Genomic DNA, 20,463 nt, shown 5'->3' on the forward strand with positions numbered 1-20,463 from the left:
ATATATATATATATATATATATATATATATATATATATATATATATATATAATGCTCTCATAAAAAAGATTAATCATGAACGTTGAACAAACATTAAATATTTGTTTATTATGTGTCAACGATATTATCAACCTGATATTTTATTTCAACCTAATATTTTAAATAGAAAAAACTATTTGTTAATCGTATTATCAGAATATAATAATATTGTTTGTCAACATCTTTTTCATTTACAATAAGTGTTCACACTTTACACGTGAACACCTTTGTTAAATCAAAGTTGTTTTTACTTAAAATACCATTCAATTTCATCTTCCTTTTCCATTTTTGACTCGACCCAAAATCCTATATAATGTCATAGGGTGTTCTACTTCTTCACTCATCTCACTTTTCTCAGTTTTTTATTATATCATTCAAATTGGGGGTGTTTTCTATTTTGGGGTGTTACTATTAATTTGTAAAGTGGGGAATTTTGATTGTGTAACTTCTTAGGTTGCAAAAAATGGAAAACTCACAAAAACATAGTGTGAGTTTGGGTGTAAACCAAATAGGGACGAACAATAGAAATATTTCCTTTCAGCAAACAATTGATTTTGGCAACAATATTATATCTAGCGATAGACATTTATATCCTTATTCAGATTTTTACGTGGTTCACAAAGATGAATTCAAGAGTTTTATTCAGCACATTACGGGAAAGAAATCAAATGCAGTAAGGCCACTAGTTTCGGTTCAGTTTTCGGCTCCAGTACATCCTTCACAAGCTTTATACAATGCACTTCCAGCACATCCTATGCAACCTATTACCGGTAATCATCTTGTTGACAATTCACAAAGTAATCTTGTTGAGTTTCCAATATCTGGTTTGATGAGAAACTCTCAAGACCTACTGCCATTGAACATTGGTAATTTAGGAGGTAATCAACTTTACCCCAATCAATCACAGGTCTTCAACAATATAAATGTTCGATATCATCCAATAATTAAATCCCAAGAGCATTATTATCCTACTAATGGGAGTAAGCAATTTGTGAATGATTTTCATTCCTCACAAATAAATGTTAATAACCAAATTTTGAATGGTTTCCCTTCAACACAAACAAATGTGGCTAATCCTTCAATGTCTCATGATGGTACCAATCAAATTTTCGATATTAACATTAATAACCAACCTGTAAATGGTTTCCCTTCCACACCAAAATCCCAGGAAATGGTTACAAGGTTGCAGAAGATTCGGCCTCCACCATTGTCCATTGTAAGGCAACCGATTCCAGTTATGGTTTCAAAACCAGTACCTCCTTCACAAGCTCCATCCAATACACTTTTAGGACATCATGTGGAATCTATTAATTGTCCTCCTATTGTTTACAATTCAGAAAATAATCTTGTTGAGTCTTCAGTGTCTCCTTTCATGAGAAACTTTCAACACCCAACAATGAACTTTGGTGATTCAAGAGGTAACCAGTTTCAACTTTACCCTTCTCAACCACAAGTATTCAACAACATAAATGCTCAGTATCAACCAATAATTCAATCTCAGGAATGTTATTATCCTCCGAGTGGTAGTAACCAAGTTGTGAATGGTTTCCCTTCAACACAAACAAATGTGTCTAATCCTTCAGCGTCTTTGAATGCTACGAACCTAACTTTCCATATGAGCGACCGTAACCTACCTGTGATTGGTTTTTCTTCCTCACAAACAAATAACCCCCTATCACCAACTTCTAAATTTATGTTGCCTTCACCGAAAAGTAACATGAATTTCCTTTCCCCCCAATCACCTTATAGGCCTCTACTATCACCAAGCCTTTTTTCTTCACCTTCATCACCTGAATACCCTTTATATTCACTTTTAGTTCCCGATCCCCCGTCTCCACTTTCTTCAAGCCTTTTTCCTTCTGCTACAAGTCCTAAGAGGTTAGATTATCAATAACCTGATCATGCTTCATTAAGGGTGCTCCATTCTAGAAAAATGTATCTTAATTCACAGTCTCATAAGAGATTTTTTTTTTTTTTTATGTAAGGATACTCTTTTTGTAATATAAATAAATATATACAAGGGGATTTCTTGTCAAAATGTCTTCTTTTATTGTTATATTTCTTTACTATGTATGGAATTAATTTTTAAATATTAATTTTATTTGGCAAGTGAAATAATAGATATTAATGTACTTCCTCAACATTTATATTCCTATTTCTTCGAAGGTTGTTTTGGATGATTTTATTTGGTAACATGAATGGATGAAAGAATAATAAAAAATAGGCTAAATTGCATTTTTGGTCCTTTAACTATTTAGGTAGTATCGCTTTGGTCCCTTAATTAAAATTTGATTTATTTTGGTCCCTTAACTTCTCTCCGTTACACATTTTAGTCCTTTCCGTTAGTTTTAATTCAAAAACGTTAGGTTTTCTTCATTTTCTTCTAGAATTTTTCTGGGATTCTTGTTGTTGAAGGTTGATGGAGATGATATGAAGATGAAAAAGAGGAGAAGAAGATGAAGAAAACCTAACATTTTTGGATTAAAACTAACGGAAAGGACCAAAATGTGTAACAGAGAGAAGTTAAGGGACCAAAATAAATCAAATTTTAATTAAGGGACCAAAGCGATACTACCTAAATAGTTAAGGGACAAAAATGCAATTTAGCCTAAAAAATACAACTTTTGTACTAAATTTGAGTGAATTGACTAGCATTATCTACGTTTATATATTTTAATAAATGTAATCAACATATTAGGAATTATTTATGTTTTTCGGATATAGTAGACAAAAAGTGTGTAGGTACTAAAATCTATTTTATAAAATCAAGAATGGTACTATTTTAAGATGTTTCCTTTAAATATATCGAATTAGAATTGCTAGATTCTTCAAATTGAATGTATCGACATATTTACAGATTTTCAAAAATATATGGATTGACATATCACATTATTGGTTCAACATCGAGATATCAATTAAATTTGTTTATTTTCTATACTAAAATGTAAGTTATAAGTTCGTGAGGTTTAGTTTTAGCTTGATTTCTATTCTATGTTTGATACCAGTAATCATTAAAACACATGATCAGACGACCTATGAATGGCAATCTCACAGTCCCCCCACCTCACTAGCAGCTATAACCCTAAAACTTTAGGCTTATCTAGAACTCACCATCTCGCCCAAGAGAATACCCTAGAACTTTAAGCTTATCCAGAACTCCTACCAATAACAAGACTGTGTGGACCAGCAGAATACCCTAGAAATTTAGGAGCTCAAGTTTTGTATTAGGAGCTGCTGCTTAATTGAAGACTTATGGGCTGTTTGGTTTCAAGGAAAGTGAATGGATTGATAGGAGGAAGGATTGAAAGTGTATGGAAATGTGTTCTTTCCACCCTTTGGTTGCAATGTCAGAGAGGTGGGAAAGAAGAATCTTTGTGGGTCCCATGTCCAAAACCATTCTCTTCTAATATGCGCAGAAAGCATGAGGAAAGTATGAGGTGCACATTCATTTTCATAAATTTACATAAAAGCCCTTACTATATTATATATTATTTCATTTAAATGTGAGGCTATATATGTCATTTTAGGAAATACACATCTTTCTTTTCTTTCACTTTCCTATCACTTTCATCAATACCAAACAACTAAATAATCATCTCACTTTCCATTCAATTTCTACTCACTTTCATTCCTTCAACAATCTTTCCACTTACAATCTTTCCTTTCACTTTCTTTGATCTTCCAAACAAGGGTCATGTTAACTTGTGCCCTAAGGGCACATGTTAAGGAACCCAAAAAGAACAACTTTGCATTGGAAAACATAATATTTTAACTTTTTAAAAGTTTTATAGTAAGTTTCTTAACATGTGTCCTTGAGGGCACAAGTTAACATTTCCCTACACATAATTATCTAAGAAAATTTATAAGGAATAAACAATATGCTAATTAGTTTGGCAAAAGTAGCAAAACTGAGGCTCTGCAACTTGTAACATTTCACTAATTACCAAGTTCTGCATCATTAACATATATAATCTACTTGAGGGAGAGTTCCTAATAGATAGTTTCCCAACATTAGAAGAAGAAAAATTAACATGCAACGGTTTAATTGTTTTTTATAAAAAATTATTTTTTATTTTTTTTAAAACATCATTCAGTTCACAATCTGAATAATTTAAGAACAACCGAAAGAGGATCTGAGATATTACACCACCAAAATATATCAACAGCTTCAGGTTCAGCATTATGTTGCAGCAACTTAAAATTAGTCCAAGAAAAGGATTAACAATCTTCATCTAACACATCTTGTTGTGCTAATATTCCATATATTAATTTTTTAATTGAAATCAATACTACAGATTATACCTTCACTCGGTCAATGCAAAATTGGAAAACAATAACTTATAAGCAAAAATGTAACACTAAAATGAATTTGCAATTGCAATATACAATAGCAAACATTACTAAAAAAAAAAAAAGTACATAAAATGTTGTAGTGAAGGGCATTCAAGATTCTCCCGGATGCCTAACCTTTCTCTTGGCCATATCGGAAAGAAAAAAAAAATCAGGGTGGAAGAATTGCAATTATTATCTTTTTAAGAAAAAGTACAATATTGTTATTCTTGTAAACAAAAGTACAATTGTTATTATACTCACAAATCGGAATTAAGTAAAATAATATTTCCCTCAACAAAAAAAAAAAAGAGGATTGCTATTTATCTAGAGAGTTTTTATCAAGAATTTATCAAGAAAAGGTCTCAACCAATTAAATTTGTTATTTGGCGGAAATCAAGGGAGCTAATGATGTGTAATTAAGGAAATGTTTTAGCAAATACACTGTCTTGAAATTTTCTTGATAAATTTTGTCACTGTATCTTTTCATTTTAAAAAAAAAAAGCGTAAAATGGATACTTGACTCACGAAACAAAAATTACAATACACCCAAGCAACTTAAAGGTTTAGGCTCATTTACAATACAATTGATTAACAAATCAATCATAATAAAAATATGAGGCTCCATTTTTTTTTTTTTTTTGTAGTAAGAGAGGGCTTACACGCCCAAAAACAAAAAAAAAAACACTAATGAGTAACATCAATATTCCTAGACATGCAAGCCTCATAAATGTCATAAAAAAAGGAGACTTAAGATCCCAATAGGAGGAGTTTCCATAACATGAATGTTAAAAGAGTCCAAAGAGAAGCTAAAATTAGGCATCCAATCAGAAATTATATTTCCTCCTGCTAGGTATAATTGAAATGGACCTGGCAGTTCAACTTTAAAAGGTCTTGTATGTGGCGCATCAATGTGGGTGGTTTGCCATTAATTTTAACTTTCCTTGTGATCATGTTAGCCAAATTTTTTGAGTCAATTTCCACTTGAAGATGGTGAAAACCATGTCTCCGGGTAGGGTTGGGAATAGGCCAGGCCGGCCTACAGGGGCCTACGGCCTGACCTGTTTTGGCCTGGCCTGGCCTGACCTGTTTCGTAGATAGGCCTAGGCTTAGGCTTTTTAGAAAGTATGTTTAGTTAAATAGGTCAGGCTTAGGCTTCCAGAAAAGCCTATTAAGCCTAATAGGCCGGCCTATTAATACTTATTTATTAAAAAATGTTTTTTTATATTAAAATAATTGCATACATTAAAAATATAAACATCTTTTTCTCTATCTATTAGTCCCTTAATAGGTTTTGTTGTTATAGGCTTTTAAGTTGGCTTTAAGGTCTGTTTAGCCTATTTAGTAGGTTAAATGAACTATTTGATGGCCTTAATGTGAAGTAGGCCTGTAAGTAGGCTTTCAGGCCAGTCCAGGCTTTTAAATAGGCCAGGTCAGGCCAAGATAAACGACCTATGATAGGCCATAGGTCAGGCTCAGGCTTGTAATTTTTTTCGTAGGCCAGGCTCATGCCTATCAAAGCATGGCCTGGCCTGGCCAGTTCCCACCCCTATCTCCAGGCAAGCTGCATTCCTAAGTACATTCCCCACATTTCATCACAGAGAGCGTCACACGTTCCAATTTTTTGCGAGTAACCTGTAATCCATCTGCCATCTGAGTTTCGAAAGAGTCCACCACAACCAGCAAGACCTGACGAATCTTTGTAGGTTCTATCACAGTTAAGTTTAACCCATGTCTTTTTCAACCAAAGAAAATAGTGTCACATTGTCGAACATTAAGAGGATGTTTGGTGTATTTGTCTATATCTTCAACCATCTTGAGAATCATGTAAGTGTGGTCAGTTAAACGTTGAAAGTCATCTTCTAAAATAGTTTTATTCCTCAACATCCATATCTGCCAGCAAGCCACTATAAAATTTGTGCTCCATTTTTTATTCTGAATACCATGTAATTGATGATTGATATTCTTGAAGATCCAGTCCCTACAATCAGAAAAATAAAATAAAAATAGAGATTTGATTCAAAGGGGCTAACCTTATCCATATTTGGGTTGCTAATGGGCAATCCATTAACACATGAATAGCGGTTTCATCATCCTTGTCACATCTAGAGCATGTGAGAGAAGCTCCAACACTCCAATTACTCATACGGTAATTAGTGAGCAACTGCTCATCAGCCACAATCCACGTAAAAGTTTGAATTCTATATGGTCATTTCCATCTCCACAAGGCCTTCCAATCTCCCTGGATGGGTTGAGCTCTAGAATTTTGAGAATCATAGGCACTTTTAATTGTGAAATCCCTAATGTTGGTTCCTCCCCAACCAATATTGTCAAGTCCATCAGTGTATTTAGGTGCAGGGATAGCAAGAACCTGTAAAGCAAAGGTAGACGATTACCACGTCCCTCACATAGAGAGTTGTGTCAATAATAGATTGATTAGTAATGGACATACGAGAAGTTCCATTATGATCCCATTTATCCATCCAAAAATTAATATTGTTACCATCGTCCAGCTGCCACACAATATTTTTAACATTTTGAAGAATTGATTACATAAATTCCTATGCAATAATACTATACCTTCTTGTCCCATATTAGACATTTTTAAAGAGCCAACTCATTACAATTAATTAACTCATCTAATTGATACGAAAATAAACTTAAAAACCAACATGATCAAATTAAATAACTAAAATGATCTCCGGTGTAATTTAACTTAAAATATCCATTCACAAGACCACTACATCTAATGATTTGAGAAAGAAAACTTGAAACGCATTATCCATCCCCCCGCCAAACCACATCTTTCTCCTCTTAGGATTTTATACGACATTTTAATGATAACTTTTTTTTTGGAGTACTAAAAAAATCTAGTTAATATAGAGCTAGTTAGTTATAGTTTTTTTAAGAAAAAATATTATTTTTATCTATATCACTTCTAAAAACATTGCATCCGTTTATTACATCTTTTTAGAAAATCTGAATCGAAAAAAAAAAAAACAACTTCTCTTCAAATAAGAAGTTGTTATGAGTAGTTTATCAAAAAATAGATTTTTTAGATGAGAGAGAAAATAAAGTTCAAAAGATTAAAATAATTTTGTAGAAAAAATCATTTTTATAAAGTCGTATCCAAACAAACTAAATTATTTATAAAAGATAGTGATTTTTATTATAGTAAACAAACATATAATTGATACTGATTTTTTTTTTTATAAAATCTCTAAATTATTCAAATGTCAAAATTACTTTTATTGTAATATGTAACAAACAGACTCACGATACCACCAATCCAGCATTTTATTTTTTTATCATAACAAAAAAAGATTTTTAGTTTTTTGTAGGCCGAAAAACTTGGGTGCAAAATTTCAGTTCATATCAAATATTTGAAGTTGCTTTCTTTTTAAGCCAACTCCCGCTATATATTATCATAACCTCTCCTTCTTTTTAAGCCAACAACTCAATAATTCAATTTTCAAGTTGCTTTCGCCCTAACCGCTGCCAGCACCTTCACAACCTCCCTCCGGCATCCGCAAGTGTTTCCCGACCACAATGGTTCGACACTGATCTTCTTTCTTCTTTCTCTTTAAAATCTTAGCGAGAAATTAACCCTTAGGGTTTTTTACTTCGGTGCAGGTTATCCCCGGCAACACTCCATACACATCCGCAGCAACATTCATAGACCTGTCCCTCTCGAAGGAGCTTCTGAAGGGACTCTTTTTGGAGATGGAGTTTCGAAAGCCTAGCAAAATTCAAGCCATAAGTTTACCAATGATTCTTGAACCTCCATATAAGGATTTGATCGCACAAGCACCTCATGGTTCTGGCAAAACTGCTTGTTTCGTGCTAGGGATGCTTAGTCGTGTTGATCCAAATTTGCATGATCCTCAAGCTCTATGCATTTGCCCCACTAGAGAGTTAGCTATTCAGGTTTGAAGCTTTTCTTTTAGGTCATGTTTGGATAAATAAACTAGTTAATTATTTGATTTTTGTTTATTGTTGTGTTTTGTGTTAGATATACGAGGTTCTTCAAAAGATGGGAAAGTAAACAGGCATTAGTTCGGAACTTGCAATTCCTTGCATGGGAAAGACCTCAACTCCACAATCGAAACGACCACCCATTATGTCTCAGGTGGTTATTGGCACTCCTGGCACAATTAAAAACTGCATGATTTATAAGAAACTTGAGATGACGAGATTGAAGATTCTTGTATTTGACGAAGCTGATCAAATGTTTGCCATGGTAAATTTTGTATTGGGTATTACTGGATGTATAGTTAGATATCTTTTTCTATAGTTCTTTTGGTGTAAATCGGATATCATCTGCGCCCGTAAAGACTAAATCTTCGAGCGAAATTACTTCCAAGTAAATATATAGGACATACTGTCCAGGGAATGCTTTTGATTTACTTAATTTGTCACGCATTGGTTTGGTTGCTAAATATGATGGTTTCTTAATTTACTTAATAACCGTAAAAATTTGTTGTTGCATGATGGATTCAGAGATGATTCTATGAGGATAATAGAAAAAACACAAAAGTTCAATTCCAACTGTCAGGTTTTTTGATTCTCTTGCTTAGTGCACTTGCAAATATTGATTCTTTTTCTGCTTGATGCTGTTGTGTTACATTGATTATTATTTGTGCATGGAGTGGATTGGATAAGTTGTCAATCGAGAGTGTCATATTGCTAGAAAAAAAAATATTGCTAGAATAAAAGGCCGCCCACTTATGGAACGCTGAAAATTATATGAAGATAAAAGCATATGAAAAGATAAGCGGAGTTGAAGGTCGGAGAGATTGAAGGAGACTAAAGATTGGCTTGTGTTTTTGCAGGTTCTCTTTTTTTCTGCTACATTAAACGACATTGTCAAGAATTTCGTTACAAGGATTGTTGCGAAGGAGCATAATGAAATTTTTGTGAAGAAAGAGGAGCTGTCTTTAGAAGCAGTGAAGCAGTACAAAGTGCATTATTGTCCCGATGAACTCGCTAAGATAGAAGTGATTAAAGATTATATATTCAAAATAGGAGAGAACATCGGGAAAACAATTATCTTTGTGCGCACTACAAATAGTGCAAAAGTGTTGCATAAAGCTCTTGTTGATTTAGGCTATGAGGTCAGTTCCATACTAGATGCTCTTGAACATGAAGAGAGGGACAAGATGGTCAAGGAGTTCAAAGATGGTTTGACTCGTGTTCTTATATCGAATGATATTCTTGCCCATGGTTTTGATCAGGATCAGGTGCTCATTTGGTTTCTCTATCTATGCCTTACCATTATTTGTCCATGTATCAAATTGTTTTTTATGCATCTTCCATCTTGTTGTTTAGGTTAATTTGGTTATCAACTATGATCTACCACCACTGAATTACACTGCTGAGTTCACCTGTGGCGGTGAACCTGAGCTTGATTCTGAGGTGTATTTTCACAGGGTTGGTAGGGCCGAGCGATTTGGGCGCAAGGGTAAGTTTTCAAAACTGTCTGCTTAGTTGAAATTTAGCATGTTTATGCCAAATATTATTCTCACATAGTAGTATTTTAGCCATGCTCTTTCCAACGACGAGGTTATTTTGCTCAATGAAGTTCTTTGATGCGCTTCAGCCTTCGTATCTATCGGGGTCTCTCCTTCAGCATGTTTTGTTTCATAGTATTCCAACAATTTCATCGGTGAAAACACCATGTTGTGTTTTTTCTTACATTTGTTTCATTTGATTGAACAGGTGCTGTATTTAATCTGATATGTGATGAAAGGGATGAGAATTTAATGTCAAAGATTGAAAACCAGTTTGGCAACCATGTCACAGAGGTATATGCTACAATTGATAATGTACTTGGATTATGATTATGATGATCCTTGCAGCATGATGTAGAAGTAGAACATTAAAGATAAAACATTCAAAATTTGCAAACTTTGAACACTTAATATGCATGTGCAAAGGGTTATGACTTGTGACAATATGAATCTTACATAAATCATTTTGTTAATTTCACTGTGGATGTAGGTGCGACAAAAATGTGTTGAAGACTATAAAGATGCTTTCAAGAAAGCTGGTTTACTTTACTGATGATGTGAATCTCCAAAAAGGGTGATGATACTGTGTTGGACTCCTGAAGATTGGTCATATCTATGATTCTTTATTTTATTAACATGGATACACGAAGAGTTCTAGTATCTTCAGTTATTTGTTTATGATACATTAATGGTTAGAATATGATGTAATTATATATACAAAAATGTTTTATTTGGTTTGTGATGGATTTTCCTACTCCATGTCCCTAATCTTGCTTCTTTGAATTATTTTAGAAACAGGATGTCTAGTCCCCTAAGTTTTTGTTTCTCTCTTTTTCATAATATATTTGTGTTGTTTTGAATAGGGTTATGGACCATAAACATGGTTTGGATGTCCGATATCATTAATGATGCATAGATAATCAATAAATAAATTAATATTCCCTAGATAATTAATGCAAATAATATTTATAAAATAAAAAGCATTGTGTTATTAGTCATCATGTGCGGCATTGTTTGCTTTCTCATTTTGTTACGATGTTCATTTGATTCATATTGAAAAATTGACTTTAGTCAATTATAGATTTGATCAATGATTTGGATGTCAGCATTGCAAATAAGGAGGCATAAGTATTACAGTCAGTTAATTTTATCATGTTATTTGTCGGCATTTTGCCGTTGTATTCTATTAACTTTAATTTGGAGAGTTTGTTCTCAGATTTATCATTTACGTTTTTTGCGATGTGAAATATGCGGTTATATTTAATGTACTCTATCAATTTAAACTAATTACGATCATTTAATCTAATAAATAAGTAAACAAAATCTACTAGCATTTCCTCTAAAAAAAAAACTGCAATGCATTTAATTATGCCTTAAGAAGATGAAAAATGATAGAAAAAAGAAAGAATGTTTTTTAAAAAAAAAGGGACAATCGATCCCATGAGGGCCAAGTGCCCAAGAGTCCAAGATTTACTTTCAAACAATAAAGACTATTACTTTTACCATTATACAATCAGAAACATAATAAAACTAAAAAATAGTGTTGTATCGTAGGACCCTCACCAATTTCAAGGATCGTATAAATGGTCAACAATGACCATGATATCATGAGTCACTCATAACAAAAAACAAGAAAGAAAATTTTAGAATGGAAGAGAAGTGAAGAATGAGTGGCTCATCATATCATCGGAGCATTCTCTGCCGCTTGCGACTCAACTGTTTTCATGAGACAAATCAATAATTTCTTTATCTCTCTCTCTCTCTCTCTCTCTCTCTCTCTCTCTCTCTCTCCCTCTCTCCCTCCCTCCCTCTCTCCGTCCCTCTTTATCTTTGTGTTTGCTTTTATCCGCTGCACTCAGAATTTGAACTCCACTCAGACTCTGAACTCTACTCAGACTCTGATAGAAATGCTTAGAAATCTTTTGAAAAAGGCAACACAATTCAACCCCCCTTCTTGTGTTTTTGTCACCTATAAAATGGTGCCAATATCATTATACTAAAAGTTGTAAATTTCTTTCCACTGAAAACAAGAGGGTTAACACAAAAAAAAAGTTGTATATTTAATTTTTTATTTATATTTTCAATTAATGATTTATAAAATTAAGGAATTAAAAAAATGAGAAGCAATCATTAAAAAGGTTTATTTTTTTTAATATCACTATATTAAAGATTTTATATTTTATTTTTATTTTAAACTTTTGAAATCATTTATCCTAATAATATTTTTAAAAAATAGAAGAAATATTTCTCATTTATATTATACTTTCGTTCATTAAAGTGAATTCAATCTTTGCTTTAGCCTTGGTCAAAAACTCACTATCGAGAACTTAATAAAAGGAGTTTACCAACCAATAAAAAAAAAAGAACTTAATAATTATAAAAAGACCATAATCAATTTTTTATTTAGAAAGTAAAATTATAAAAAACAAACAAAACAATAAAATATAATAAAAGTACGTAATATATTTATCATATAATACATTTTTTGAATAACTTAATAATTTACTTTATACTAATCACGATGTAGTCAAAAAGAGTATATATATATATATATATATATATATATATATATAGCAATAATGCTCTCATAAAAAAAGATTAATCATGAACGTTGAACAAACATTAAATATTTGTTTACTATGTGTCAACGATATTATAAACCTGATATTTTATTTCAACCTAATATTTTAAATAGAAAAAACTATTTGTTAACCGTATTATCAGAATATAATAATATTGTTTGTCAACATCTTTTTCATTTACAATAAGTGTTCACACTTTACACGTGAACACCTTTGTTAAATCAAAGTTGTTTTTACTTAAAATACCATTCAATTTTATCTTCCTTTGCCATTTTTGACTCGACCCAAAATCCTATATAATGTCATAGGGTGTTCTACTTCTTCACTCATCTCACTTTTCTCAGTTTTTTATTATATCATTCAAATTGGGGGTGTTTTCTATTTTGGGGTGTTACTATTAATTTGTAAAGTGGGGAATTTTGATTGTGTAACTTCTTAGGTTGCAAAAAATGGAAAACTCACAAAAACATAGTGTGAGTTTAGGTGTAAACCAAATAGGGACGAACAATAGAAATATTTCCTTTCAGCAAACAATTGATTTTGACAACAATATTATATCTAGCGATAGACATTTATATCCTTATTCAGATTTTTACGTGGTTCACAAAGATGAATTCAAGAGTTTTATTCAGCACATTACGGGAAAGAAATCAAATGCAGTAAGGCCACCAGTTTTGGTTCAGGGTTCGGCTCCAGTACCTCCTTCACAGGCTTTATACAACGCACTTCCAGCAAATCCTATGCAGCCTATTACCGGTAATCATCTTGTTGACAATTCACAAAGTAATCTTGTTGAGTTTCCAATATCTGGTTTGATGAGAAACTCTCAAGACCAACTGCCATTGAACATTGGTAATTTAGGAGGTAATCAACTTTACCCCAATCAATCACAGGTCTTCAACAATGTAAATGTTCAATATCATCCAATAATTAAATCTCAAGAACATTATTATCCTACTAATGGGAGTAAGCAATTTGTGAATGATTTTCATTCCTCACAAACAAATGTTAATAACCAAATTTTGAATGGTTTCACTTCAACACAAACAAATGTGGCTAATCCTTCAATGTCTCATGATGGTACCAATCAAATTTTCGGTATTAACATTAATAACCAACTTGTAAATGGTTTCCCTTCCACACCAAAATCTCAGGAAATGGTTACAAGGTTGCAGAAGATTCGGCCTCCACCATTGTCCATTGTAAGGCAACTGATTCCAGTTATGGTTTCAAAACCAGTACCTCCTTCACAAGCTCCATCCAATACACTTTTAGGACATCATGTGGAATCTATTAATTGTCCTCCTATTGTTTACAATTCAGAAAATAATCTTGTTGAGTCTTCAGTGTCTGCTTTCAAGAGAAACTTTCAACACCCAACAATGAACTTTGGTGATTCAAGAGGTAACCAGTTTCAACTTTACCCTTCTCAACCACAAGTATTCAACAACATAAATGCTCAATATCAACCAATAATTCAATCTCAGGAATGTTATTATCCTCCGAGTGGTAGTAACCAAGTTGTGAATGGTTTCCCTTCAACACAAACAAATGTGTCTAATCCTTCAGCGTCTTTGAATGCTACCAACCCAACTTTCCATATGAGCGACTGTAACCAACCTGTGATTGGTTTTTCTTCCTCACAAACAAATAACCCCCTATCACCAACTTCTAAATTTATGTTGCCTTCGCCGAAAAGTAACATGAATTTCCTTTCCCCCCAAATCACCTTATAGGCCTCTACTATCACCAAGCCTTTTTTCTTCACCTTCATCACCTGAATACCCTTTATATTCACTTTTAGTTCCCGATCCCCCGTCTCCACTTTCTTCAAGCCTTTTTCCTTCTGCTACAAGTCCTAAGAGGTTAGATTATCAATAGCCTGATCATGCTTCATTAAGGGTGCTCCATTCTAGAAAAATGTATCTTAATTCACAGTCTCATAAGAGATTTTTTTTTTTATGTAAGGATACTCTTTTTGTAATATAAATAAATATATACAAGGGGATTTCTTGTCAAAATGTCTTCTTTTATTGTTATATTTCTTTACTATGTATGGAATTAATTTTTAAATATTAATTTTATTTGGCAAGTGAATTTGTAATAATAGATATTAATGTACTTCCTCAACATTTATATTGTTATTTCTTCGAAGGTTGTTTTGGATGATTTTATTTGCTAACATGAATGGAGGAAAGAATAATAAAAAATACAACTTTTGTACTAAATTTGAGTGAATTGACTAGCATTATTTAGGTTAATATATTTTAATAAATGGAATCAACATATTAGGAATTATTTATGTTTTCCGGATATAGTAGACAAAAAGTGTGTAGGTACTAAAATCTATTTTATAAAATCAAGAATGGTACTATTTTAAGACGTTTCCTTTAAATATACCGAACTGGAATTGCTATATTCTTCAAATTGAATGTATCGACATATTTATAAATTTGCTTATTTTCTATACTATAATGTAAGTTATAAGTTCGTGAGGTTTAGTTTTAGTTTGATTTCTATTCTATGTTTGAAACCAGTAATCATTAAAACACATGATCAGACGACCTATGAATGGCAACCTCACAGTCCCCCCACCTCACTAGCAGCTAACCCTAAAACTTTAGGCTTACTCCAGAAAAACATAAATAATTATCTAAGAAAATTTATAAGGAATAAACAATATGCTAATTAGTTTGGCAAAAGTAGCAAGACTGAGGCTCTGCAACTTGTAACATTTCACTAATTACCAAGTTCTGCATCATTAACATATATAATCTACTTGAGGGAGGGTTCCTAATAGAGCTTGTTTCTCTTGTTCCAAACAAGCCGTAAGAAAATTTATAAGGAATAAACAATATGCTAATTAGTTTGGCAAAAGTAGCAAAACTGAGGCTCAGCAACTTGTAACATTTCACTAATTACCAAGTTCTGCATCATTAACATATATAATCTACTTGAGGGAGGGTTCCTAAAAGATAGTTTCCCAACATTAGAAGAAGAAAAATTAACATGCAACGGTTTAATTATTTTTTATTTTTTTTAAAACATCATTCAGTTCACAATCTGAATAATGTAAGAACAACCGAAAGAGGATCTGAGATATTACACCACCAAAATATATCAACAGCTTCATGTTCAGCATTATGTTGCAGCAACTTAAAATTAGTCCAAGAAAAGGATTAACAATCTTCATCTAACACATCTTGTTGTGCTAATATTCCATATATTAATTTTTTAATTGAAATCAATACTATAGATTATACCTTCACTCGGTCAATGCAAAATTGGAAAACAATAACTTATAAGCATTCCTTAAAAAAAAAAAAAAAAAAACTTATAAGCAAAAATGTAACACTAAAATGAATTTGCAATTGCAATATGCAATAGCAAACATAACTAAAAAAAAAAGTACATAAAATGTTGTAGTGAAGGGCATTCAAGATTCTCCCGGATGCCTAACCTTTCTCTTGGCTGGCCATATCGGAAAAAAAAAAATCAGGGTGGAAGAAGTGCAATTATTATCTTTTTAAGAAAAAGTACAATATTGTTATTCTTGTAAACAAAAGTACAATTGTTATTATACTCACAAATCGGAATTAAGTAAAATAATATTTCCCTCAACCAAAAAAAAAAGAGGATTGCTATTTATCTAAAGAGTTTTTTATCAAGAATTTATCAAGAAAATGTCTCAACCAATTAAATTTGTTATTTGGCGGAAATCAAGGGAGGTAATGATGTGTAATTAAGGAAATGTTTTAGCAAATACACTGTCTTGAAATTTTCTTGATAAATTTTGACACTGTATCTTTCATTTAAAAAAAACAAAACTTAAAATGGATACTTGACTCACGAAACAAAAATTTCAGTACACCCAAGCAACTTAAAGGTTTAGGCTCATTTACAATACAATTGATTAACAAATCAATCATAATAAAAACACGAGGCTCCATTCTTTTTCTTTTTTTTTTGGTTGTAAGAGAGGGCTTACACGCCCAAAAACATAAAAAAAACACTAATGAGTTACATCAATACTCCTAGGCATGCAAGCCTCATAAATGTCATAAAAAAGGAGACTTAAGATCCCAATAGGAGGAGTTTCCATAACATGAATGTTAAAAGAGTCCAAAGAGAAGCTAAAATTAGGCATCCAATCAGAAATTATATTTCCTCCCGCTAGGTATGATTGAAATGCACCTGCCAGTTCAACTTTAAAAGGTCTTGTATGCGGCGCATCAATGTGGGTGGTTTGCCATTAATTTCAACTTTCCTTGTGATCATGTTAGCCAAATTTTTTGAGTCATTTTCCACTTGAAGATGGTGAAAACCATGTCTCCAGGTAGGGTTGGGAATAGGCCAGGCCGGCCTACAGGGGCCTACGGCCTGAACTGTTTTGGCCTGGCCTGGCCTGACCTGTTTAGTAAATAGTGTTTTATCTTGGTTTTTCGGGTGTCAAACATTGATTAAGTTTGAACATTTTTAACCTTTGATATCTCATTTTTTCTTGGGAAGGGAAAAAATAAGAAAAACCCTTGAGAATCGAGGTCCGGGAGTTGTTTTTGCTACGAGAAGGTGTTAGGCACCCATAACGACTATAGTATCCTATAGGAACCGTCTCTATTTTCTACGTGCGCGCTTTATTTTTAAATGCTATTTTGAAAGTGTTATTCGTACCTAAGAGTTTACTATGTTAAGAATTGGAGGGAGAAGAAGATGTTTGAATTTTGTTTTATTGGACTTGGAGAAGTTTTGACTTCTTGCCTACATACCCTTTTAAGGGATCAAACTCCATGTAGTTCTCTTCCACAAAAAATGTTTTTGTTTTTGTTGGTTGATTTTAATTTTGAAAATGGAATTTTGAAGAATGAAAGAGAGAGGCCTCAAGGGCATAAGATTTGGAAAAATGTGAGGTGGAATTAGTTATTTTGCAAAGGAAATCCAAGTATGATTAAAATTCATTAAGATTTTTGTTTAAGAAAAAGAAAAGGAAAATTCAATGGGATTTTGATCCCAAGGTTTATTCAGAAAATCATTTGAGTGAAGTTGTTCATATTTTTTGGAAATGAGAATTTTTCTAAGTATCGCGATTCTTAAGCATACATCTAAAGCGTACATTCCCTAAGCATACATCTAAAGTATCCGTGTGATGTGTGTGCATGTGTCGGTGCTTGTGTCGGTGTACATCATTAGAGTCCATTGTCCTTTACATATGCCCTAGTTTACATGCTATGGTCTTGCAAGAAATTAAAAACATAAAGAAAATTACAAAATTCCTAGGTCTTTACATCCTAATTCTTTGCAAGAAATGTAAATTGCAAGAAAATTAAATCTAGAGGGATGGGATGAGAATGCTATGAATGAACTATGGATGAGAGGGTTAGTAACATAACATGGCATAATAGAATAGAAATTTTAAACAAAGTAGCAAAAACTTAAAACAGGAGGTGACAAAACTCTTAGCAAAATATACCCAAAATTTATCATAATATCAAGCCAAGTATATGACCTATAATTCCCATATCATGACAATTTTCAAAGGTTTTATCACAATCAATGATATGAGAATTATAAGAACACATTCAAGTCAAGAATCATGATATATTTTAGACATATTTTCCACTTTATCTTCATAAACAAACATCTTCATGACTTGTAAAACAAGTAATCACAAATCAGCACACCAAATAGTAAAATAACCACAAATTCAGAGGCATATACAACATAGAATCACTCATCAAGTAGCACTATCATGTATCAAAGTATTAGAATCAAGAACATAGTAAAAGTTCACAAAATCTTAACAAAACAAGTGAAAATATTAATGAGAAACATCACATATATTTTTATAGCTTTTAATATGCAAAGATATCACAAAGAACAAGTCTCAAGCATCCATGACATTCACAAGTATTTTCACACAACTTTTGGAAGCTTTAACAAGATTTTAACAAAATTACAAGTGCTAAACTTAATCAAGAAATCCACATTTCCCTTATATTTTTCTAACCAATTTTAACAGGTAAAAATCACTAAGAATCAACAAAACTATCAAGAAAAGCAATAGGAAATTTTTTAGGAATTTTTTTTATCAAAGTTTTGAGGCAACCAGTGGTGTAAAAATTAAAACACAGTATTAAAATAGCAACAAATATAGGCAAAACGAGATCCACAGCAAACAAAAGCCCAGGCCCAATGGTTGATGCTGGATTCAGATCATCCAAATGCCTCAGAGGCGTTGGATTGATCCAATTTCCAAAACCCTAGATCTAACGGTGGAAGCGCTTGGGTTCAGGGTTGAACCAGACTGGTTCAAACGAACCGGTTCGGTTCACCCTCCTATAAAAGCATGAGGACCGGTTCAAACCATTCATTTTCACTCCTCTTTCTCTCTCTTTCTCTCAGGTTCTCTCGTTCTTTCTTCTCTCTTACCTGGAAACCCTAACGGCATTGGAAAACATGATGAAATGACGAAGAACACGCCGTTGCCTTCAAGAACGAAGGAATCATCGTTTTCTCCGATGAGAAAGATGGATTCCGTCCGTTCTTGTTCTTATCTCTTTCGAAACTGAGGCCTAACGTGTATTCTTCATCGCTTCTTGTTACTTATTCTAGATCTACTTATGTCGCACCAAAACGAAAGCAAAAAACGCAGATGAAGGTAAGATTGGAGGAAGAGTTTACCTGAGATTCGATCGGAGGCAAAAATGAATGAAAATCCACAGAAAACTTCGCGTAAGCTTCGAATCTTTCTGGTAAGTATTCGCTCTTGTTGAAAACCGAAAATAAATCGGTTGCAATTTTCTTCTTCTTCTCTAGCGTGAAACAAGAGCTTCGTGATCGTGTTTGAGCTTGTTACAGTTCATAACGAACTCACACTTGAATTGCGAGGATCTTGCTGACTTTTGGTGATTTTTGTTGGAACAAAATGTGTTTAACAATGAACCTTAAAAAGTTTTGATGATAACAAGGTATTAAAAATTGTAAATTGGACTAGCTAATATTTGTTCAAGTGTACAGGACCACAGTTAAAAAAAGTTACATCATTGATTGGTTCTGAATGAGCAAATAAAGAGCAAAAGAAAATGAAGCTTAGATGATTCTGAAGGCAATACGCTCCTGAAAGTAAAAGCGCTCCTGAAGTCAAGCTGCTCCTGAAGAAATAGCGCTCCTGAAGTAAAGCTGCTCCTGAAGAATAGTGCTCCTGAAGACAAGAGGTCCAGAAGCCACATTATCAGAAGCTGCATCATCAGAAGCTGCCTCATTAGAAGTCATTTCACCAGAAGCTGAAGATCAACTGGATTTGCAGAACATTCAAAGATTGAAGAATCTACATTGCAAAAGCTGTCTATTGGTTTCGAAAACACAGCAGAAAATCAGTGGAACATTGCAACGGTCATTTCAAAGGTGTTTGAAGGCATGTGCTTGCAATTTGGACGAAAGCGTTGACATTGTACTTTGTAAGAATTGTACAACCACGTTCTCCACTACTCTGTTTTGTGTCCACGCTACAAGACAAGAAAACAGCTCCAGAATACGGTCTCGCCTGCATATATGTTCCTTTGGATAAGGAATGGATTTCAAATTGGTTCTTCATAGGACAACAACCAAATCAGGCAAAAGATCATTGGTGAAAGATCAAGCTTCAACAACGACTCTTTGGTGTGCTGGCAATTTCACAACGTCTCTTTCACACCTCTATATAAAGGAGTAAAGACCTAGAGATTTGGTAATGCAAGAACGCTGAACGAAAGACTCACAACATTTTTACAAGTGCCAAACCTCTGCTGAAATTGTTCTGCATTCACTTAGAATTTCTGTGTCTCAAAGTCATATCTTAGAAATTCTTAAGTCCATTGAGTCTGTATCTGATTTGTATTGTGAGCAGCTCTGATTGTATATCAAGTGTTCAACCTTAAACAATTTTCTGTGTAATTTTGTTTAGTTAGGAAGTCTCTTGCAGTTGTGCTTGAGCAGGAAGTCTCTTGATTGTGTTCTTAAGCAAAGGA

The 20,463-nt window shown here is 33.0% G+C and overlaps 1 pseudogene; it reads left to right on the forward strand.

The window, feature by feature from the left end:
* Positions 1-6,442: 6,442 nt before the first annotated feature.
* LOC146929819 (DEAD-box ATP-dependent RNA helicase 38-like) lies at positions 6,443-10,632 on the forward strand (annotated as a pseudogene).
* The last annotated feature ends 9,831 nt before the right edge of the window (positions 10,633-20,463 follow it).

The sequence above is a fragment of the Medicago sativa genome, chromosome 4 (genome assembly GCF_051527215.1).
Source record: "Medicago sativa cultivar Bolivia chromosome 4, Bolivia_mono, whole genome shotgun sequence".
In the NCBI taxonomy this organism is placed as follows: Eukaryota; Viridiplantae; Streptophyta; class Magnoliopsida; order Fabales; family Fabaceae; genus Medicago; species Medicago sativa.